At 42.9% G+C, this 25,099-nt stretch overlaps 1 protein-coding gene across 3 annotated transcripts in view; it reads right to left on the reverse strand.

Moving 5' to 3' along the window:
- The window catches only part of Znf521 (zinc finger protein 521), a 309,484-nt gene that overhangs the window by 255,085 nt on the left and 29,300 nt on the right, over window positions 1-25,099 (reverse strand). The window lies entirely within an intron of this gene.

Consider the following 25,099-nt stretch of genomic DNA (forward strand, 5'->3'; position numbering starts at 1 on the left):
AAAGCTACACACTGTGCAAACTAAAAATAGTCCTATCTGTAGCCTAAGAATGGTCCCCAAATGGCAGGGCAGATAAAGAGTAAGGCGCAGATACTGTATTTGCGGAGAGTTCCATGTATAGATTAGGTATGCTGCTGCTTGATTCACTATAGAGAAGTCTACCTAGTTCAATCACCGAAACCACACACACACACACACACACACACACACACACACACACACACAAACGCATGTATGTATGACAAAGAAGAGAAGTACCTCCCCAAATCCCTAGTGCCCTTGCTCTTGTTGTAGACATGGAAGAAGGGAGGGGAGTGAGAAAAGGAAAGGGAAGGGCAGACAGGTAAGGACGGAGGAACAAGAGCTACCTTAGGAGAAAGGAGGATCATATCATCAACGGCTTAACTTGGGGGATATTCATTTCTAATAACAGAAAAGCCCTCCATAACCAGATATAAACTGTATTTCCAATCAAATCAAGGTTTCTTTTTATAACAAAGTCTCATGTAGCCAGGGCTGTCCTTAAATTCACTACGTAGCTGAGGATAACCTTGAACTTCTGATCATTCTGCCTCCACCTGCCCAGTGTAGGGTAAGAGGCAGGTACCACCAGTCCAGTTCTGTGTGGTGCTGGAGATGGAACCCATGGCTTCGTATGCGCTAGGCAAGCATTCTACCCAGTAAACTACATCCCCAGTCCAGAGTTTCTATTTTCTTTTCTTTCTTTCTTTTTTTTCTTTTTTTCTTTTTTTTTTTTTTTTTTGGTTTTTCGAGACAGGGTTTCTCTGTGTAGCTTTGCGTCTTTCCTGGAACTCGCTTTGGAGACCAGGCTGGCCTCGAACTCAGAGATCCGCCTGCCTCTACCTCCCGAGTGCTGGGATTGAAGGCATGCGCCACCACCGCCCGGCTGAATTTCTATTTTCTTTAAGATCTTGTCTAACCAATGAAAATTACAAATGGGTTGTATCAAGGTACCGAAGATAATGTATACTACATTATCTGGAGCCATATATTCAATATGACTATAATATTGATTTTAATGACTATGCTTTATTGGATTATTTAAATATGAGACATTTAATATCTCATTGAATATTAGAAATGCTACAACCAAGATACTAAAAGACCAACATTTGCTATATCTTTCTTAGAAAGTTCACAGAGGCTTCCACTGAGTCCTCCTGCAGCTAGGAGAGGCTGACTGCTAACCTGCAGGTTACATGCTTCCAGGAACCTACAGCATGCCCTTTTCTGTCTGTCTGTTAAAAAATTTCTTTGAATCTGAAATAAATAAACTTAACTTCATCACCACCTTTAAATGATTTAGACAAACCAAAATCAACTTCTATTTCAATGTATAGAGGAACCTCACGGGGTCATGGGAAAAGCAGGTGCCCACCTCAGACAGCAAGTCATTTTGTGTCTGTTCGTTTTAAGGAACATAGTATTTAAGTAATTGGTAATTTGGGTTAATTTGCCACCTGGAAAATTATTACCTCAGGACCCTCCATATGACCATCTCAATACACTGGAGGTCTGTCCCACTGGTCCTCTGGGAGGGGTATGACAAAATCCTTTGCTTTTCTCATGCTCTCTGCCCAGCGGGGCACCATCTCCAGGTGAGTGCTTAGCAAATACTATTTAATGAAAAGAGAATGCCTTAAAGAAGGAGGAAAAAGATCCTTTCCTGGTATTTTGTCTGTAAAATGGGAACAGACCAGTTGCCTCCAAATGTAAAAAGTATCCACACGCCTACATTCTCCAAGACTGACATGTTATGACCCACCGCATTGGCGTTTCCTGCTTTCAAATGTTCTGTCTGGAGTTACAGACTCAACACTTTGGTAATGGTCCAAATATCTCCCACAGACTGAAGCCAAATAGGCACAGACTGCCAACCCAGAGGGCAATTCAAAAAAGGAAATAACTGTCCCACTTGGGCAAATGACCCCACACCAGCAAATGCTTGCTGGGGGCAGGATGCACATGCTGAATATTCTTCCTTGTTTAGCCTGAGTTTCCAGTTTCTGAAAAAACCGACAGCATTCAGGGAAATGTGGGTGTTGGTTCTGAATTTTAATGTGATTATTTAGATGCTATGCACCAGCTTTGCAGACCTGTTTGTTTTTAAATATGGGGACTGAATACTTTAAGTAATACGCAGAGAGAAAGGATAAAAAGTCACCTTCCTCATTATTCAAGAATATGAGTATTTTACACAAATCTAGTATCAAAGATACCAAACAAATCTGAATGCACAGGGCTTCTGCTCGTCCAGGCTACAGAGGAACCCGCCTATGCTTCCTTCACTACTGCTGGTTACTAGAGGGAGGGTCATTTTAAGACTAATAAAAATGTTTTGCCTGCACTTCTGGGTTTACAGATAGGAGCCTTTGGGGACTAAAGTCAGTCAAGCTTATTCACTTCTGCTGCAACTTTAGGATGCATGCTCCAGCCAACTGGCGGATTTGTTTTTAGGTCAACACTTAAGTGGGACCCTCTGGGAGGCGGGTTCGATTATAGCCTATGAGGCCTCCGTATGGGGAGTACCAGATTCTCAGTCTCTTTCCTTGTGAGGCACTCTCCCCCAGCCTCCACTGGCTCGCTCGCTTGCTCGCTCGAGGAATTCTTTCTCGGCCATTCACAAGATGTGTTTATTTGTGTGAGGGTTTCTGTTCCTGATGCCAATAGGTGTGGGAGGCATCTAGAAAGCTTGCATTGTCAACCATTTTCTTTCCCACAGGTGGTTACACTTCAGTAATTGCACATGGCCTTAGTGATGGAGTTTTTATAAAGTCCTTTGAGATCCAACCATAAAAAATAATTGTATTACTCTGCTAGTCATCCAACCCCCCGACTTCAGCCTAAGGGTTATAAACAGGAGACCTAGGCCTGCAAGTGCCGCCCTGCCCCCAGCACTGCTGACGTCTGTTCTTCCAACCACATTGTTGCCTATAAACCGTGTCACAGGGCAGGATTTTAAAACAGCCCCCCTCGTGCCCCCAAAGGATAACTGCAAAGCACACTGTACCTCGGGAACCTTTTTCTCCAGCTGCCCCAAAGGATGCTGTTTCAACATGTGGCATCCATCACAAAAGATCTTACTTGCTGACCCAACTTTCCAGCTCATCCTTTCAAAGGGGGGCTGTGGGAGGCTGGATTTATAGTGTTCTGATCTGAACTAAAGGTTGACTTTTGGAATAGACGCGCAATTGTTATTACTACAATAAATGGCGGCATTCTGTTTTCAGTTTTGTTAACATTACCTACAAATGAGGCTTTGAAAGAGGCCTGATTTTCCTCTCATTATGGTCTCTGGCAGGTAGACTTTCCTTCTCCTCTTCTCAAGGACTGTTATTGCTTTAACTTGGTTTAATAAAATTACAACTTTGGGGAAAATGAAAAATTGCCCTGGCTTGAAAGTGTTGGAGGCAATAAAGGCATGGACTTCAATTAATTTCAAGTGTGGGATCAGTTTAAGGCCAAGCAGCAGAAATTCTATTCTGTCCATGTAAAAATGAGGTTTCACCACATTTACTTTTTTATAACCTATATAAAAGTCAAGTAAAAGTAATGAATACCTAAAGCCATCTCAGTGGACTGGCAGGAACTATCCGAATGCTTGAAACTCGTCTTACATATTTCTCTCTATGCAACAAGGATGCCATGCCTGATCAAAGCTAAAATGTCAAACTACTAAGAACACAGCCCAATTTCTGAGCTTTCTGCTGCCTGGAAATGGACCTCCTTCCAAGCCACTTTTGCATGGAAAAGCACCAGCAAAAGGAAGAAAAATGAAGAGATCATGTGGTTATAATTATTACCAGGTTACCCAGCAAGGACTACTTCTGCAGCTCAGTGATGGAGTAAAACTCTGTCGCTCTCGTCTCCCACTAGTGTCCATCGCAAAACAACTGCCTCATTAAATCTCTGCAGTAAGATTAATATGCCGTGGCTGCACTACATTTATAACTTGCTACTCTATAAAAAGCACATTTAATGGTAAGAGCCAGAGCCGAGATACAAAGTATTACTATAAAAACTTCTGGCAGCGAGAAAGAGCGCAGGCCCTGGTCTTTCTTTGCAGGAGATATAAATGAGGCTTTCCCTGGTTAATTCCATGCATGAAGCCCTACCTTAAAAACCAGACTCAGTTTTTATGAGGGTGGCAGGAACACAAGATTCTAGTGATGCCGTAAGTATGAATGCAGGAAGATTACTTAGCAACAGAGACAGGTGAGACATGAATGAACCCAAAAAGTTACACGTGTACACAGGCATGCAGACTTCAAACTAGACCATTTCCTAACAGTTTGTTCTTGGGCACAGCCAGCTTCTCACCAAATGGAACCATGGCATGAACTGCTCAATCTTAACCAACACAGTACCAACTCAGAAAAATATATATTTTTTTATTTCATTGTCATGACCACACTCATGGAGAACTCAATTATTTGAAGCTATAAAAACTAAACATTCCAAAAAATGTGGTTCCAATACTACAGGATAGCAGCAGAGTAAAGATGTAAGGGTTTGCTCCAATACTACAGTATAGAGGGAGAGTAAAGATGTAAGGGTTTGCTCCAATACTACAGTATAGAGGGGGAGTAAAGATGTAAGGGTTTGCTACAATACTACAGTATAGAGGGAGAGTAAAGATGTAAGGGTTTGCTCCATTACTACAGTATAGAGGGGGAGTAAAGATGTAAGGGTTTGCTACAATACTACAGTATAGAGGGGGAGTAAAGATGTAAGGGTTTGCGCCTTTGCAGAGTAGTTAAGGAGGAACCAATAAGATTCATCAACAGGTAAAGGCCCTTGCCACCAAACCTGATCTCTGGGACCCATGAAGGTTGCACTTTATGGCACACAGGGTTCTGAACACACACACATGCACACACACACACTGAATAAACAATGTAATGTGATTTTTAATGGAAAAAATGAAAGTAAAAGTATCTTCTACAAAGACTCAGCATTAAAACCCTATGTCTTACTTTTGGGAGCTCTGTGGTAACTAAGCAAACTAACAATTCATATAAACACATTTCATACTCATATCTTCCATAAAGCACTACAAAACATGACCAAATACTTCAGGTTAACCACCATTTTGTGCCAAATGATTATTAATGATGTAGTCTTGTATCTAAAGTTTCTATGTGGGTTGGGGAGAGGGATTAGTGAGTTAAAGTGCTTGTACTGAAAGCAAGAGGATCTGAGTTTGAATCCCCAGAAGCCACTAATGAGCCAGATGCACACTGCAAGAGACTGTGACACTAGTGAGTCCCACGAGGAGACAGGGCTAGATAAAGAAGTGGAGAAATCTCAGAAGCTCTTTGGGCTAGTTTGCTTGGGGTTAGCAACAGAAATACAACCAAGATGTGCTACGTCAAACATGGTAGAAGATAAGGATGGGAACTTGAGGTTGTACTCTGACCTCTATACATGTACATGAGCTTTGGACAAACACACCTTCATTTATACACATGATTGCAGAAGTGCATGGACACATACTGCACACACTCACACGCAAATACAAATAAACAAATACATAAATGAAGTACACGTCTACAAATAACAAGCTGTCTGTTGGCTGACTTATTTAGGAGCTAGAGAAGAAAAGCAGAGGCTACTGTTTAAAGGAAACCATATCGGAAAGTATTCTTCCCACATGTCTTCAAACCACGCTTACTAAGCTCTCTTTACTTTTTCCCCCTAAACAGAGGGAGGGGCCATCTTTAGGCTCTGACGAGAGGTTAACGAGAAACAGACAACCTTCCTGGTGGTCAAAAACTAAAAGGCGGGATCATTGCTTTGCGATTTCTGGGCTCTAGATATGCATTCTAACTTGAAATCCCCAAAGATGAAAACAGCTTTGGGGAAAATAAACTGTACACTGTCACACAACAGTGAAGAAGCCTTAATGAAGGCATGCGGCACGCCAGACTGGACCGCCAGCCGTCAGGCACACACTTGCCTGCTGGCAGCTGTCTCCTGTTTAGTCTGTCAAATCAAGGTAAACAAACAAACAAAGAAAACAAAACAAAAACAGAAGAATCAGTCGGGGGACTAGACTCAAGCACCCTGGAGCTGTGGCCTTGGCTTGGAGAGACAAGAGAAAGAGATCCCACATACAGCATGGGTAGGTACCAGCAGGTCCCCACAGCGCACATGGTCGAGGTCCGGACTGTGTTCTTGGGGCTGGGGATAGCTTACTGGTCAAGAGCATAGACTGCTCTTCCAGAGGAAAGAGTCTGGTTGCTAGCACATACGGTGGGCAGCTAACAGCCTGTCACTCCAGTTCTATGGGATCTGACATCCTCTTCTGACCTCTGCAGGAACCTATACTCACATGCACATACCCACACACAGACTCACACACATACACATTATTCAAAGCAAAATAAATCTTTCAAAATTATATTACTCTCTTCAGCCTGGTTATGTGGAGCATGTCTGCAATCTCAGTACCAGAAAGGGATGGCAGGACTCTCTTTTCTGTAATGTTTACTTTCTACCTACTCCATTCTCCAAAAGCTATGAAGTTATTTTTTAAAAGGAAGGGGAAACCCACTTCCATCTACCTGTTGCCTTTTGTCTATAAAACCCTTAAAGATGGGAAGGATTGTCTCTGCAATACCACAAATCACTGCTGACATTTGGAACCTCTGTGGTTTTTTTTCTTGACTGTCATCAGGTCTGTTGGGCTCCCTGAAGACCACAGAGGAGCACCACAGAAGCGCACCTATCGAGAAGAACCAGCCAAACACGAGCTCATCTACTCTGTCCACAGTGATGCTCCTTGTACGGGATGCTGAGCAGGGGCAATGAGCCTTGGAGGAAGTTAGAAAACATGCATGCATGCACAGCTTGGAAACAAATGGAAAGCTCTAGTTCCAATCAGAAACCTAACTAAACTCCCTTCCTCCATTCTGTTGTCTTTATCATGAAATCAAAGGACCTAGTAAGGGTAAAGTATTTCAGTGATCCTACATTCAAATCAGAGAACTCACATGGCAGCTCACAACTGTCTGCAACTCCAGTTCCAGGGCATCTGACACCTTCACACAGATATACATGCAGGCAAAACACCAATGCACATGAAATAATAATCGAGAGAGAGAGACAGAGACATAGAGAGACAGAGACATAGAGAGACAGAGACAGAGAGAGAGAGAGAGAGAGAGAGAGAGAGAGAGAGAGAGAGAGAGAGAGAGAGAGAGATTACAAGCATCTCCCTACGTCCAGCTCATCTATTTCAGGATGAGTCTCTATGTCTGCCTTGCCACAACTTCATCAAGCAAACGTTTCCTGGGCACCTGGGAGTTCAAAACCGAAGATGAAGCCGTTCCTGCCCCCAGAAAGCTTATGATCTACCATCATTTCCAAACTGTTGGTCAGGAGCAGTTGCAGAGGTTTAGTAAATCTGGTTTCAGCACTCAGAGTGGCTGGGACAGACTGAGGTCACTAGAAGCTACAAATGTTCCCTAGGACCTTGGGCCCTTTGGTTCGTGTACCCAGGTCCGCCATTCAAAACATTTTCCCTGTGCCATAGCATGGTGAACACGGCAAACTCAATGTGGGAGAGAGAAGTGGAAAACTTAGTGATGTCAGCAGGAGGACAGACAAGAGGAAGCTAAGTGGGGACGGGCACATCTTACCCAGTCCAGAGCAGCTTGTCAAGGAGAAATAACGAAGAACACGAGTAGAACTCAACTTCCCAAACCAAGGGCGCAGATGCCAAAAGCAACATGCGACCTTCAAGAAAACCCCAGTACCTCTGCACTAGTCAAACACGGGCACTGGTGGATCACAGCAGAGGAGAGAGGGGCTGGAAACGTGAGCACAAACGTCCTGAGTTTTCACACTAACCTCAGTGCAGGATCGAGTGGGGGATTTCTAAGCAGGGGTGTGACGGATCCCTCTTAGAGAGATGCTGCAGTGGTCACAGAGATGATGCACTAGGAAAGCACAGACCAGGAACAGGGAAAGGCTGTGCCTGCTGCAGCATGAACAAGGTAAGAGGGGGGAGTGTTGATTCTACTGGTGGTTTCCATTTCTTGGCCATTGCAGACAGTGTTAGTCAGATAGTCATAATATTTCTGAGCAAGACGCTTACACTCTCAGTGATTATTGAAACACTATCTTGGAAGTGTTTTAAACAAGCAGCACCAGCCTCTACAACCTAACAGTGCTTGTACATGAGAGCAGTCCTTTCCTTCACATGTTCAGAAGGTAAGCTCCAAATCCATTCACAAAAAAAAAAGAAAATAAAAAATCCACCCATTACTGTCACTCAGTTCTCTTCATTCATAACTTTATTTCTTTGTTTTGTTTCAGAACTTTGAATGTTCCTCTTCTAAACTGCAATGCTACATCTCAAAGGCAGAGACAAATGCATTTGTGTGGAGACTGTCAATACAACATTTTGGACATTCAGTATTCTGTTAAACAGATTCATTCTAACCTGGAACAGGAAGTCTTTTGTTTTCTTTTTTCCCCTTCAGCGCTTGCCTTGCAATCACCATAGGCCCTGAGTTCGGTCCCCAGGCCAGGGATGACCGGACACACTATAACCCCAGCTCTGGGGAAGGCTGTCCAGTCAGCAGAGCCTAATGGCAAGCTCCAGGCCAATCAGAAACACTGCCTCAAAAGATGGTGGGCAGGGTTCTTTAGAAACAACACTCAAGGTTGTCTTCTGGCCTCAAGGGCATGAGCAAGCACGTGAGTACACACACACACACACACACACACACACACACACACACACACGTTTAATAATGCAGAAAGTGGTTCTTAGACATCCTTACACACAGGTAGCAACCCCACATTTGTAAGTGATCCTGTTTAGGGAAAAAAGCAGAATCTAAACAAATGTTTTGATAACACAATAACTCAACAAAAGAAGAAAAAGAAAAATCCTATAAAATATGGTATATATGTAGGCAATAAAAGACTGGAGCAAAACCCAAGGTTGTGGCTTGTGGCTTACAAGCTATTGACAATGATAAGAAAACTGATGTTTAATTGGGGAAAAAAATAAGCCATTTTGTCTTCTTCTAGTTGGATTAATAAATCTGAAAGGGCAACCAACCCAGAATGTCTGTTCCCTTTAGCCTGATGCAAAACAAGAAAAGCCACATGACCAAAAATAAACTACGAAAATAGATGAGTATTGATCTGGTATCATTTCTGCGGCACCTTCCTTGAGGAACTGGGAACAAAGGAAATTAAACAGCATCATTTAAACTTTTTCACTTTTGATTTCCTAGAACACAAAATAATTCCTTTAATTTACAAATAAATTATATTTCTCTTTAGTTTTAATGCAATTTCTTGCCCTAAAAAGGACCTTAAAAAACGCAGTTTTTCCTACAGAACTAGCAACCTTACCAAATGTACATTCAATCTGCATGTATCTGCAGAGAGGTAATAAAGACACTAGATTGATTTGCATAATCAATACACAATTTACAGAGCTGCCCAGACAGAACCAGAAGAGAGTGTGGACGCCATTATCTTAGCTACTATAAATTAATAGTTGTTTGTGAAAACATGATCCCATTTACACTGTCTCAGTCTTGATTTGGCAGGAGGCTGTGGTCATAGATTAAATATTTTTACAGTATTTATGAGACATAAGTGTATTTTCAAGCAGAGTTTGGTAACACATACCTGTAATCTTAGCACTTGGCAAGTGGAGGCAGGGGGATCAGTTCAGCCTAGGCTATACAGTGTGTTTGAAACCAGCCCTATCTACATGAGATCTCATTTCAAAAAAAGAAGCATGGGGCTTATCAGTTAAGCCACTGCTGTACTGATGTACAGCAGACTCAGGTCATGGTTCAGGCACCATGCTGGGTAGCTCACAACCACCTGTAATGCCAGCTCTGGGGATCCGAAGTTGTTAGCCTCCACAGGTATCTGCATTCACATCAACACACCCATACATGAGTAACTAAAACATAAAATCTTTTTAAATAAATAAGATAAAATCATTTTTAACCAGATAACCTCTAACTGTGCACAGAGTAAAATCAACTTGATAACTTACATGGTGGTAAAAACTGTTGGTAACTACCCACATGTATTTATTCATTTTCCAACGTGTGCTTTAATAAACAGAATCTGTGTATATGTGTTTAGAAACGTAATTTTCAGTAAACGCATGCAGAAGTTCTTTCAGAAGAAGCCAGAAAGCCCAAGGCTTGTTTATTCCTCTTTCCTTCACTGCTTTCCGTTTCCTTTCTGTATTTCTGTCTTCATTTTGTTAGTAAATGCACGATGGGTTTCATGCTAACATTTTTATGCATGCTTATCATGCCTTTCCCATCTCAATTTCTAGAGTGTTCGAGGTGTGCTGTTGCTGCTGTCTGCCCGTGTTCCTTGTGGTCCCAGGAAATCCAGCCTGGAGTCTCTTCCTGCTAAGCATGCCTCTATCACTGAGCTACACTCAGCTGTCATCATCGTAAAAGCCACCCCTGGTTTGTACCTGCAGATCAAGCTGAGTCTCCACCCCAGCGAGTTGACTGGCCTTCATGGGAAATCAAGAGTGGGCCTTTGAGAGGCTAGAGAAGTGGTTAAGGGCATGTACCGTCGCTGCAGAGGACACACGTTGGGCAGCTCACAACTGCCAGTAACTCCAGCTCCAGCGGGTCTGATGGCCCTTTCTAGCCTCAGCTGCCACCTGTACTCTCATGAACACACACACACACACACACACACACACACACACTCACACACATACTCACTCCCTTACTCACTCACTGTAAGGCTCCTTGGCCTCTGGCAGGCACCAGGTCTGCTCAGATCTCACCACAGTGGAGATCAGGACAGTACTCCCCAAAGCCTCTGTGCCTCGCCACCTCCAGAGTCATGCAGAATTTTCTCAGAAGCCTTCAGTGACCCAGCAGAGATCTGTCAGGTTTCCTTGCAAGACTCCCCAAGGTGTCAATGACTAATATCAAATCACAGGGTTTTCTTGGAGAAGTTACATTCCTTTGGAACCGGTGCACTTGGGGGATTTGGAACGGCTCTAGACACTCAAATCAAGAGGTGACAAGAGAAAGACCGACCTCAGATCTGGCGGCAGAGAAGGTAGAGAGCCACGTTTGGATCTGCTGCTGGCTGAGTCTGGCTAATTCCGAACGCCAGCGCACTTTCCAATAGGAAGTCTACTTTATGCGGCTTCAGCCCTGGTAAATAGATGTGCCCAGTCCCGAGTCTCCCTTTCCTCATCTATCACAAGGGTACAGTGACATCAGACCAGGGTTCACTTAAGGTCAGTGTCTCTAGATACAAACAGGTGCCCAGTGCCCACCCGCCAGTATGTAGTGAGCACAGGCTCCTCCAGCTCAGTGGCCACCTCCTACTGTGGACAACAGTTACTAAAACCTGATACAAATGGTGACTTTCTCTCATACTTTCTCCAGAAGGGGAAACATTTCCGTCTCCACACAAGGAGGCCAGCAGCCACAAAAGTGTGTCACCTCATCTCTGAAGGCCTGTGCAGGAGAAAGACACATAAAGAAGAAAACAAAACAAAAAAAACCAACCAAAAGCAACACAGGATGCTTCTTCAGTTTTGGGGGAATCATCCAGAAAGCACAGTGATGGCCAGCTGGAGAGCTGCCAGGACCCAGCCACCTGTTACGCAGCTCGTGGTTATTTCCTGGGGCAGCTATCCTAGGGTCATGCCTACCATTTTACTGGCAGGAAAACTGAGGCTTAGCAAATTTTGGTGAGTGGGATTTGGTCTTGGGTTCTAAGTGTGCGGTCACTTGTATCACCTCACTGTAACATGGTGACTAGGTACGCGGGATGAAAGTTGAGGCACGGACAAGCTAAAACAGCATGAAAGAAAATGATACTCATATGGCTGTGGCTCTGTAAGACTCTAGGGAGAAGGCCAGGGATGCTCAGCAGTTGAGAGCACGCACTGCTCTTGCAGAGGAATCAAGTTCCCTCCTCACATAGTGGCTCACAACCATCCTCAACGCTAGTTCCAGAACACCCAACGCCTCCAACAGCACCAGGAACATATGTGGTCCACATATACACATGAAGATGGAGGAGGAGGAGGAGGAGGAGGAGGAGGAGGGGGAGGAGGAGGAGGAAGGGGAGGAGGAAGAAGAGGAGGAGGAAGAGGAGGAGAAGAAGGAGAAAAAGGAGGAGGAGGAAGAGGAGGAGGAGGAGGAGGAGGAGGACACAGAGGTTCAGAGAGTGGTGTCACACACCTGTAATTATAACACTTGGGAGGTAGGGACAGGAGTCAGGAGTTCAAGTTAATCCTTATTTACTTAGTGGCCTAGGCTAACATGAGACCCTTACTCATAAAAAAAGAGGGGTCAGAAGAGGAGGAATGGGAAAAGGGGGGAAGGGAAGAAGAAGCGGCAGAGGGGGAGGAGGAGGAGGCAGGAGAGGACCTAGGGGAGTGGGAAGTCACATTTCCATCAACCCAGAGTGTGGAGGATCTTGGGAGGAAATTTCTAGAATTACAAGTCAAGACTGAGACTGTTCCTGCCTGACCTGTCACAGAATCATGGGATTGCTTAGGACACGATATTTCAACTCCAGATCTTGCGGTTGGTGGGATGGGTCACAGAGGGTCCTCTCCTCCCTGTCCCAAAGTCCCACTGCCAGTGTCCTCTCTCACACCCAGCGATGCCTTGCACAGCAGTGCTCCTGGTCTCATTCCTAACAAGACATCCAGCCGCGCTGTAGCTGACCTTTAAGAAAACCGAACTACCACTCTTAATAAAGCATTTTCTAGAATATAAAATGATTCCACGGTGGAATGTCCTCTGTCACTTACTGTCACTGGAGGGTATTCCACTCATTAAAAGTGGCCTCTCACAATCCTCCTGGCTCGCCACACTCTGATTTCTATTCCTCTTTCTCTCACTGCATTTAGCATTAAGGTTGACAGAAGGGAGATAAATGGATACTTGAAAGTCATCTGATTGGAAATATTAAAGCGTTAGACTTTGTACAGAATTCAACTTTAGGACAGTTATTTAATACACCGAGAAAGGGAAGTCAGTGTCCACCAAAGAATATTCCTAGACAAGTGAACGCCAAGGTCGGCCAGCGGCCACTCACACGCTGGGTCACTGAGGACCAAAGGAACAGGCAGCATGAAGCAAGTCACTGCTCCTCCGGGAATTTAAACCTGGAAGTGACTTTCGTGAACTAAACAAAGACAGATTGTCACCGAACAATCATGGAAATTAAGGGCGATGTAGTGAAGCAAATAGGAAAAAAAGTGGAAAACGGCTTATGAGAGAGAGAACTGTATACAACCTGCCACAAAAGAAGATTTCAAATCAAAGGAAAGCAGAGGCAGAGGGTAGACAGCCAGACGGACAGACGTGGTTAACAGTCTGAAGTATCCTGTAACCTCCAGTCTACAGAGGGACATCTGGAAGCCACAGAAGCCCATTCTAAGCCTAGGAAACGCTCCAGAACAAATTTAACGACAGAGGTGCTGGAAACAGCCATCCCTCATCAGCTAACTCCTGGGTGAGGCCAGGCCCAGGCTTACCTTTCTAATTTAAAGAGTATTGAGCGGTCTACGACCAAACCTTGGTAATGATATATGAACTAGATCCCTAGCCCCTCTCTCAAGGACAATTAGACTCCCTTTGAAAACTAGGATTGCTCCTTTTGCAAGGATCCCAAGTGGACTTGCCAAAGGCAGTGGTGGTGGGAGGCTGGATGCTTCATCCTTTCACCTGATGCCTCCATTATCTTTTCTCTGGAATTCCCACAAGCATCTCTCCTTCAGAACTCTCCACACTGGCAGTGCAAAGATGGAATTCAGCCTCCACGGTTGCACTAGCCAGCGCCAGGATGCCAGCCTTGGTAGACTGAAGGGCTTGTAGGAGTCCCCGGCCCTCTGCAGACACCTGCACCTCTAAATGGGGTCAGAGGGTGTCTTTACTCCAAGCTCAATGCCAACATTTGTAATCCCTGCACCAGAGAGGCGGAGTCAGAGGACTGTGAGCTCAAGGCTAGCCTGGGCTACACAGTTAGAGGAAGAATATAAAAGAGTTGGCGGGCAGGAGAGGGGAGGTAAAGACCATTCCAAGGTCAATCCCATTAGAATTCTGGGCAGGGAGTCTAGCTGAACGCCCATTTATTGACCACTGCACTCGTCTCTGCCATCTCGCAAATGTCTGTTGAGCCTCTCTTTCATTTCTAGAAATAACTTGGGGGCTGAGGAGCAAGAGGGATGGGCCCAGGGTAGAGAAAACCCTGAAGCCAGCACACTGGAGGACACAGAACTGGAAGAGGGGCTGGGGAAAACAAAACCACTGCCTGTCTATCTTAGACAGGAAGAGTACCAGCAAGCAGAGTACAGGAGCTCCAGCTTCCACACAGTAAAGGAGAAATGACTAAGCACAGAGTCAAAGGACAAAGCAGGAGAAATATGCTCAACCAGTAAGTCCAAGGACACATTTTTTAGTGGTAAGAAGGGCTTTTCAAACTGAAAGATGAAAGAACCCAGAAAATAAAAAGGCAACTGTCAGAAAAAAAAAATACAGCAGATGGTCAAGTCACCTCCTAACTACAGCAGTTCTAATTAAAGTGTCATCTAAGACCAGTTTGTCCCCAAGTTCTGCTAGTACAAACAAAGGACTGAATCACAGCCACTCTCCAGCCCTGTGGCTAATAACAGCAATCATTGGTCTTAGCCCTAAAAAACTGAAATATATACATTTCCTGTAACTAGTTCTTCCGTTTCCAAGAACCCACTGGGTGTCATAGGACCACGCATGTCAACAGGAAGGCATAGAACTCACTAAAGCGCCACGTCTATGAGCCAAACTAAAACATAATTCAGTAGAAACACCCTATGATTGCTGTGGGGTGTCTCTCTGTAGTCTGTGAATATGTGTGGCCCCCATTGGATAATAAATAAAGCTGTTTTGGCCTATGGCAAGAAAGCTTAAGCCAGGCGGGAAATCCAAGCAGAGATACGGGGAGATGAAGGGCAGGGTGGGGAGAGACGCCAGACTCTAACAAAGGAGCAACAAGATGCCAGCAGACCGGTAATGCCACAGCCACATGGCAACTTATAGATTAATAGGTATGGGTTAATTTAAGATGAAGGAGCTAGCTAGCAAGAAGCTTAAGCCATAGGCCATACAGTTTGTAATTAACATAAGCCTCTGAGTAATTATTTTATAAGTAGCTGTGGGACCATGGGTAGGAGAGATTCCTTTGGACTGCTGGGCAAGGCAAGACCGGAGAAATTTCCAGTTATAAATGGTGCCCAGACGTAGTGTGGCAAGAGTTTCCACCTAAAACCTGAGAGAGCTAAAGAAGAGATTATAAATGTAGCTAAGAGTACCTTCCTAGTTCATCTAGATCATGTCTCTCATGGCGGGCTACAGTTCAGAGACGTGTCCCCTGGCCACAGTGGCCTTCAGCGGCAACATGGCGGATTCCCAAAGTCTCTGACAAAGCCTAGGCTGCAACACAAAGAGGCTTCTCCCAGCCACTGCCTGCAGGCTTGGGAGCACAGTCTTGGGCTTAACAAGACAGGCATACTACTTAATACTGCTTCCCAGCATTGGGGAGGTAAGCGTGATTTGTGGTACCTGCGCCATATTGAAAAGCCGAGTGGGGCTGAGTCAACAACCAAAGTCGCTGCACAGCTTAGCAATTTAGAATCTCTCCTGGCCTGAACATAATTATAGATACACAATAAGACAGATTCAGGTGGAATAAACCTCTAAAGGGTGTACACTGTATGTAAAAGATACACAGGCTTGAGAGAGAGAAGAAAAAGGATATAGAAGGTCATAAAAGTAGTCTTAAAAAGTAAAATAATATATAAAAAATATAATAAGCCATGCAAAGATGGATATTACACAGAGAGTCTGGATTATATTGTCTTTGGGATTTTTAACTGGAGATGACATTTTACTATAAAAACTACTGAGTTAAACCAATATATATATATTTTAAAGTTATCTTGACTGCAAAATTTGGGTCTAAGGATATGTTGCTTTGGAAAGGAGGCTCTGCTTTTGTTTCCACAGGAAACAAGAAGCTATGGATTTGTTCCAGGTTAAGATGAATCTGATTTGATCAAGAAAGACCTCCTGAACCTTGCTTGACAGAATGTATCTATCAACAAAGGTTATAGCCAGTCTTTCCAGGACTTGACCATTATCTTGAATTTTCTCAGGATCCCCATAAGATTAACAACACCCCAATCAGCAGAAAGTAGCCTATAGGACTATGCCCATATTTCCACCACCACCCCAAAATGGATTATGGATGTTTGTCTTTTGTTTAGGAGGTTGGTGACAAATTGCTATTGGTCATAGTCAATCTCTTTCTAAAAGACGAAAGAGGGATATGATACAGAAATGTAGAATATAGATATGATAGGATAAAAGGGTATATTATTGAATCTACTTTTAAAAAGCAACAACTCATTTGAGATATTTTACATTGCTATAAATTTTAATTTATTGATTCAAATTTAAAGTTAATTTTGTTATACTTTGTATATTTCTACTCTTGTTTAAGGTACTATGTTTATGCAATTCACTTAAAACTGTAAATACAATTTAAAAAACAGAATAATAATCATCTATGATAATCAAATTTATAGTCATGTTAGTTAAGTTTTTTAGGTATACAAAGGTATATTTCAATTAAGTAGGTAATCTTCAAACGCATCAAAGACCTATAGAATATGGCATTTAAAATGTTTTAAGAACTTAGACTTTTCTGGATAATGAGACATGTCTGTTCCTGGCAGCACCAATTACTTCAAAGAGGATGATGGGCATCGAAGAAACTCATTATGGAGTTTGCTTTCTTTGTGGCAAAAGTTAGCCACTAGGCAAAAACGTGCCCTTGCTTTGACTGCTTGACAGGATGCTGTATAAACTGGACATGCAGGACCCATAGGAAGATGACGACCACTGGACTTTGCATGGCGAGATGGTCCTTCAGGTTCCTGCTTCTCAGAAGAAACTGCCAGACATCCTATAGGACACAGGGAGAAGCAACTGACGAACTTTGCCTGAATGGGTGGAACTGTCCTTAAAATGTCCTACTTAGTGAAAGCTATGCCAGAGACTCTAACCCTATAGGCTGAAGATGGATGCCCCAACATTACAGAGGAAATTTGCATGATTATCCAGGCAGCCAAATGTCTCTGTCATTTCTAAAATTACAGAAGTTGCTTGTAATGTACTTCCTGATTACTCAGGTAATTTTATATCCTTCTGGGGTCTTTGATGGTGTTGAAGACTAGAGAGTTATAATTATAGATTTCCTTAGTCGTGACAAAAGATAAATTAGATATAAAACTTTAGACTCACAAAAATAGGATAGATGATAGAATATTTCCTTTATTTTTGCCAAATGCAAATAGACTAGATATTGTAACTGTAATTCTTACTTGGTAACTGTTTTGTTATGTATAAATTTACTACATTAAAGTTAAAAACCTTCCTTTTTGATTAGACAGAAAAGAGGAAATGCTGTGGGATATCTTTCTGTATGCTGTGAATATGTGTGGCTCCCATTGGATAATAAATAAAGCTGTTTTGGCCTGTGGCAAGAAATCTTACAGCCAGGTGGGAAATCCAAGTAGAGATACAGAGAGATGAAGAGCAGAGTGGAGATGCCAGCCACCGCCAAAGGACCAACAAGATGCCAGCAGATCAGTAATGCCACAGTCACATGGCAACATATAGATTAATAAGAATGGGTTACTTAAAGATGAAAGACCTAGCTAGCAAGAAGCTGAAGCCATAGGCCATATAGTTTGTAACTAACACAAGCCTCTGAGTAATTATTTTATAAGCAGCTGTGGGGTTGTGAGTGGGAGAGATTCGACTGGACCTTGGGCCAGGAAGGACCAGAAAAACTTCCATACACAGCAATCCATCATACAGCAGAGTTGTTAAAGAAGAACAGGGATAGTGCAGAGTGGTTGCTGGAAGTGGGCTGCGATGGTTTAGATAGTTTGTCCCCACAGGTCCTTGTGCTGGAAGCTTGACCACAAGTATGGTGGCCTAGAGATGGCTCACCTGTAAGAGGCTGATACCATTCTGGAAAATTAATGATGTCAGTCTCCTAGAGTAGATTACTCACAAGAATAGCTTGTCATGCAGTGATACCACCCATACCTAGCTTCAGCCTATAGCCAGTTCTTTTTCTGTTTCTCCACCATGTCATAATGCAGCACAAGACAGGATACCATCACTATCCTTGACTCTCTATGGGCTAAATGCTTTATGAGCTATCCAGCATCTGGTATTTTGTTAACAGCAATACTAAGTGAACTAATGGATATATTTAGAGCTCCTACTATGGCTGGGGGGGGATACACACACACACACACACACACACACACACACACACACAAATGAGATGGGGGGATTGTGGAATAATCCTTTTGTATAATGTAAAGATTTGTCACTCGAATTGGTTTAATAAAAAGTCAGTAGTCAGGCAGAAAGTATAGGCAGGACAAACAAACTAAGGATGCTGGGATGAAGAAGGGTAGATTCAGAGGAGTTGCCAGAAGGCACAAAGGAAGTAAAACATGTAGAAAACAAGGTAACAAGCCATGAGCCATGTGGCAGAGGATAGATTAGAAATGTGGGTTATTTTAAAATGTAAGAGTTAATTAATAACAAGCCTGAGCTATCAGCCGATCATTTATAATTAAGCCTCAGTGTGTTTATTTGGGAGTTGCTGGCAGGACAGGAAAACTCCACCAACAGAAAGAGACAGAGACAGAGATGGGGAGAGATAGGCAGAGAAAAGGGAGGGAGAAAGAGAGAGAAGGGGAAGGGAGAGAAACAGAGAGATACAGAGACAGAGAGACAGAGACAGAGAGAAGGGGGAGGGAGGGAGACAGAGAGGGAAAGACAGAGAGATAAAGAGAGAGAGATGGGGGAGAGTACTCCCTAATAGCAGTCCAGGTAGATTCATTAAGTGCCTTGTCCTTTCTAGATAACTATGAGGACATATTTAAAGATCAGTTGGAAGGGACAACAGGTTATTAGCCTGGTTAGCCTGCCCATGTCAGCCACACATCTCATTGCAACCTGCCTTAGAGAATTATTCAGATCTTGGTAGGGCTTGGAGTAATACATCTTCATAGAGACTTTTTTTGTGTGTCTTTTTTCTGAGTAATAGTATCTCAAGAAGAAACAATGGAACTGTGAGTAGAAAAGTGGAAGAGTGAGGGAGCCAGGCTTGATGACACACACTTGTAATCTTAGTCCTTTGAAGGTGGAGGCACGAGGATCAGAAGTTCAAGGTCATCTGCCCTCAGCTACAGAAGAAGTTCAAAGGAAGTCTACTTATACCAGGAGATCCTGTCTCAAAACAACAACAAAAGAAATAGAAAGAAAGAAAGGGGGAACTGACAATGCAATACAGTGCTCTTAGGGAAGCCATTGTTTCAATAACCTTCCACAGTTTCTCTCTATTCACTCTGAAGCCAAGAGCGCACTGACCAGCCATGCACTATCCCCAGAGTGACGGCCACTAGGCTCATTGGCCTGGAAAGTATGGGGAGAATTTTCAAAGCTAGTCATCAGCATCGTCTACATGACTGCTGTTTTCCTACAGGAGTATTTGACCAATCAGAGGGCCAAATGCTAAGTTGTCTTCGGATACCGAGTTTGTCCTTTTCTTAGGAAGCATTATCAGAGGTAAAATAAACCCAAATACTTGGAAGAGCAAACGAATCTTGCTCAATAGACACAGACACAGATAGTTTATTTAGAATAGGAAAACTGGGTCCCCAAATAAAAGATGTCCAGACTGTGCGTTCAAGTGAGTTGTGTGCTAATAATACGGAAAGGATGCCCCTTGTAAATGATTTGAAAACATCCTGTCATTGTGAAACTAATACTTTCTAGAATTAACCGTAGGGTGCAAAGGAATGGACTACAATCTTCATTGATTCTTCTAGAAGCACAGACCCCGCTGGGTGCAGCCCTGCCCACCACCTCCCAAATACCTAATGCCTAGCTAGGGCCCAATGAGAAATCCTATAGAATGTAAGATCAAGATCAATATTTTCCAACCTGAAACATATATAGCCTCATGTTTAGCTTGAAAGCTGCCACTGTGAGGGATATCCAGGCTTTGGACTTCGTGATGCAATGCTGTCACTCACAAAGTGTCAGGCTGCTCTCCTAGGATCATACAACTCACATGGTACAGAATAGATGAGTCTGCTTCTCAAGCCTTCTCTGACTGATGAGGAGACCCTAGCTCTCACATGCAATATGCAATGTGTTTTCACTGCCAGTCATAAAGATAAGAGACGATATCTGAATCCTTCATAGCTTCTCCAACTCCTGACACCCCTAAAGTACTTTCTGTGTGACAAATGTGCAGAAATATCTTAAACAAATGAATGGACCTGTCTGCTTATGCATCATCACCAATATTTTCATCATCGCACCTAGAGAGGAGGCCCAGCAAAGCTTATTCTCAGAAAGCCAATGGTCAAGGAAGGAGCCTGGCCATCTATGGTCGACTATGCCCTGTGAGGCCTAAAGGGGGGAACAGCACTGAAAGGCAAATCATGTAAATTCCAGGTCAAGACAAGAACAGATGTGTAAGACACAAAAGTGATACCCAGTCCTTGTATTATTGTATATATTCCGTGTATCATTATACACACCTGGAGTGAGAAATCACAACCTAGACCTATGGGGGGTTCAAGATGAAGCCTCAAACATTATTAAAAGTTTGGGACCTGTAACTGTGTAGAAATCATAGAAGTGCTTGCACAAGTGAACAAGCATAAATTGCAGGTAACTACTACATGTAAGTCAAACCCAATTCTAAAGCTGTCCTTAAAGCAACATACTTCTGGTCTGGGCCCACAGGTTGCTACTACTTCAGGGGCAAACTCAGCTCAGTCCAGAAGTGTTGCTGAGGAACGGCAAGATGACTCAAAGGTGAAGGTGATGGCCACCGAGGCTGGAGAACTGAGTTCAGTTCTCAGAACTCACACGGTGAAAGCAAAGAACCAATTCGCACAAGTTGTCCTCTGGCCTACACACACACACACACACACACACACACACACACACACGCACGCACGCACGCACGCACGCACGCACGCACGCAAACTGTAACAAAAAGTGTGAATGCCCTGACACCAAGGTCAACAGAGTGACCACACACAGTGTCAAGTCCACAGCAGGTGCTGCTGCTTGGACTGCTAACAGTGACACTCGCCCCTCTGAGGTGACCCAGGAGAAGGCCCTCTCTGATTCAGAAACTACAAACTGCTCTGTCACATGCTCGGGGCTCTAAAGAAGCAAGATTCTTGGGTAAAGACCCTGAGAATGGCTGACTGTACCTCACTGTCTTCCTTTCTCTATCAGCCCCAAGGGGATTCAGTGGGAATCCAGACTGTCCAGCCTCCGGGGAGATTCCAGCAAGTCTGGTTCTTGGTTCTATGCCACCAGGTGCACCTCCAGCAAGCCTACCACTGAAGACAATGCTTGACTCCTTGACATGGCTTACTGACCAACATGTAAGAGTCGTCATTTCTTACTGTGAAAATTCTAGAATGTTAGAGCTAAAAGCTGAAGAAGGCATCTGCACCTGGGCGGTAAGTGAGCAACTGACCTGGGCTCAGTGGGAGGTGACTTGGCACTTGGTGTAAGTTGAGTAGATCAAGAAGTATTCTGCCTGGGAAGGCTACCCAGAGCCCTGCACTGAGTTCTAAATCGGCAAGTGTGAAAAAAAAAAAAAGTTACATGTAACAGGAGCTATAAAGTGGTGTTATTATCCTATAATGGTTTTATTTTGAAGATTCAAATCTGGCATAATGGTGCCATTCTTATGTAAATGATCTCTGGGGTGCTGAAAGAGACAAAAGGGATTTCATACTCAGCACCTTTTTCTTTGGTCAGTTACACTCCTCCAACACCATTTACTCTGCTGCTCACATCTTTAACTGGAAAGGCCACCAAGACACCTTTGAATTGTCTTACACTTACAAACCATGATTTGATAAACTCTCATCTCAGATCATCTACCTGTCTCTCGGGGGTAAAACAGTCAAACCTGTGCAAGGACACTTTTCAGTACCAACTGGCTGAGTTTCCCAGGATTCCCTGCTGAATATGTAATATAATGAATTCCTTGTGGCTGGTTTTGTCTCAATTCTGTAGAGCAGAGCTTTCTGACATTTAGTGCAAGTAGGTTTTAATATCTACATTACACACATTCTCTAAGATCCTCCAATTAACATATGAATTAACATTATGAACTCTTGAAATTTTTTTGAAATGTAATTAGTTTCACTATTGCACAATTAACTTTCAAAACTACTATCTGGAACTTTTAGAAGGAGAGAAAGAAACTACAGCATTGATCAAGCCAAAATGGGATGGAAAAGTCCTGTGCACACAGGGCCTTTCGCTTAAGTGCCCATATCTACCTTCGGAATGTAAGGGAGACCAAAACGTGCCATTCTTGCACAGTTCATCAAACACATGATGCCAAACACTCTTTGAAACTCATTCATCAACTGCTCCCGTTAACGCAACAGGCAGAAAAACGTGAACATACCTCATGCAAGTTCCTCCTTCCAGCAACTAAAAAGCCATGGACAGCAGCTAAAATCTCAGTTTTCTTGACTACAGACTCCACAGGAGTCAGTTTATGTCTGTCTTGGTGATACATGAATCCTCAGAATCAAAGGTGGTACCTGGCACCAAACACTAGGCACAAGGTAAGAGGTGGGGCTGATCAGTAAAATGATGAAAATATGCCCCCTGAGTCTCACACCTGAAATCCGAATCCTAACGAAGAGATTGTAAGTGGCTTCCCCCAAAATACATACAGCCAGTCAGAGCTCAGCACTCCAGAAGTTCTCCTTGCTAACCTACTATCCAACTTGGCAACATGATACCCTTGACCGCTAGTTTTTATTCTCAGCTCTCTCCAAGAGTTGACGTGCCTTCTCTCAAGCATACAGTCCTTCCAGCTCCTTACCTCTCATCACAAACTGTCACCTAGGATACACCGAGAGCCAAAAACACTGTTTCAGACCGGAAATGCAGACTCCCCACAAAGGTCAGGCTATCCCAAGATGGCACCTTCCTTCCCGCCAATAGCCATGTTTGGACTTCATTAGCACTTAGTAGAGTGCTACTTTTGAATATTTAATGCCTTTCCCCTTTTCTAATGTATAAAAATAAGTGAAAGAGTAAAGTACTGATTGTGCCGCCAAAAACCTGTTAAAACTGAAACAAGCTAAGTCGTTAGCAATGCTGAAATAATAGATACTCTCACTGGACTTAATGAAGTTCTGTTTTGAAGGACAAGAATGCCAAAGAGTATGCAGCAAAGGCTGGGAAATGTCTCTAAAGATGACACAGAATTTAGGACACTGTTTTTTTGTTGTTGTTGTTTTGTTTTGTTTTGTTTTGTTTTTTTGTTTTTCATCTTGGGCAATGAAAACCCCCTGATAGATGAATTTCTAGTTCGTCCATGGACTCTTCAGCTCAGAACAGGTTTGCACAATGAATTGAGTATTAACAAATAGGACTGTCAGTAATGGACAAGAACTTTGTCCCCTACCAGGTAAATAAATCTCTATATCGATATATCCTTAATAGACTAATAAGAAATTTAGAAAAAGCCAATAATAAAATGTTTGTAAAAAGAGTGATGTGAACCCAAATGATAACTGTTTTTATTGTTTTATTGGGAAAAGTTTAATTTTTCCCTTAAGAAGTTATTAACATATGGAAAATGTATTTATCTAGAACATCAGAGTATGCTGGTGAGTGTGCGTACTATGTGTCTGTGTATTCTGCAGTATATTATGATAGCTGAAAGTCTAAAACCATTTGTTTTCACAATTTAAAAATTGTAAGCAATACCAAAATATAATTTAAAAAAAAAAAAAAAAAAAAAAAAACACTGGCACTACCATAGAAATAGCAATCCTTAACTGTGCTTAGTTCAGGACAACTGAAGCTCCTGAAACTGAAGTGCAGGATATGCATTCTAAACTAAATTATCTTCAGTTGAAAATTAGACTTAAGCCAACCCATGCCTATATATATACCCATGTACAAATGAGGGTGACAACATATTGTTCTCCTCAGGAGTTTTCAAAGCACTTACTATCCCGTTAAAGTGCATGGTATATGAAGACTAACTCATGAATGTATAAATGCATCTTTAAAAAAAATCTTCTTAGGGGAGTTTCTAGGCAGGCATATTTGAATCTGACTTTTTTTGTTAATACCCAATTTATAAACCTTTGCTATCAGACATCCAAAGGAGAAATGCTAACTGTGCTGTGTACTGCCATCATAACGATACCCCCAAGATCAGCCTGGTGCCTGGAGCTGTGGTAGGGTCCCCAGGTAGCTGGAAGATGGCTGCCTGATCATTATCCCTGCAAAGACTGAAGCTACTGAAGTTTTCAAGAATCCGCATCTTACTGGATCTCTTTCATCTCTAATAATTACTAAACTGGTGTAATTACTAGAGGTGGAACGTGATGCAGGCAAAAGCCCACACTGACTGAAATTAAAGTTGGTTTTGGTTTTTTTTTAAGCCATGATTCTGCTTAGTTTTCAAAGATTTATCTTGTGTCAGGCTTTTACGCCAAGAGTTGCATAATTATTTAAACCCTTTAAAAGCTCTCCTTCCAGTGTTTGATTAATGCTGTAACAGAGCTGTTTAAATTTACTAATGTTAACTTTAAGTTTTAATTGCTTTGTGATGCCATTGTGGCGAACGAATTTTAAAGTAGACAATTCCAATGGGCAAGGTAGTCGAGATCCTGGCCAGGACACTGTGGAATCCCCACACAAAACCACAGAACCATATTTCATGTTTAATTGAAATAAGATTAGAAAGTCACACATATCCACACACCCACCCCCAAAGAACTAACTTTAACCTTTGACAGCACACCAAGAATCAATGGAGAAAAAAATTAAATACATCTGAGAAAACACTCAGCAAGGGGGTTGATTTTGAACGTCTGCCTTTGTATCAAAACCTCACACAATTCAAAAGCATTCTTTAACACACTATTTCATGACAGCATTTG

The sequence above is a fragment of the Peromyscus maniculatus genome, chromosome 19 (genome assembly GCF_049852395.1).
Source record: "Peromyscus maniculatus bairdii isolate BWxNUB_F1_BW_parent chromosome 19, HU_Pman_BW_mat_3.1, whole genome shotgun sequence".
Classification (NCBI taxonomy): Eukaryota; Metazoa; Chordata; class Mammalia; order Rodentia; family Cricetidae; genus Peromyscus; species Peromyscus maniculatus.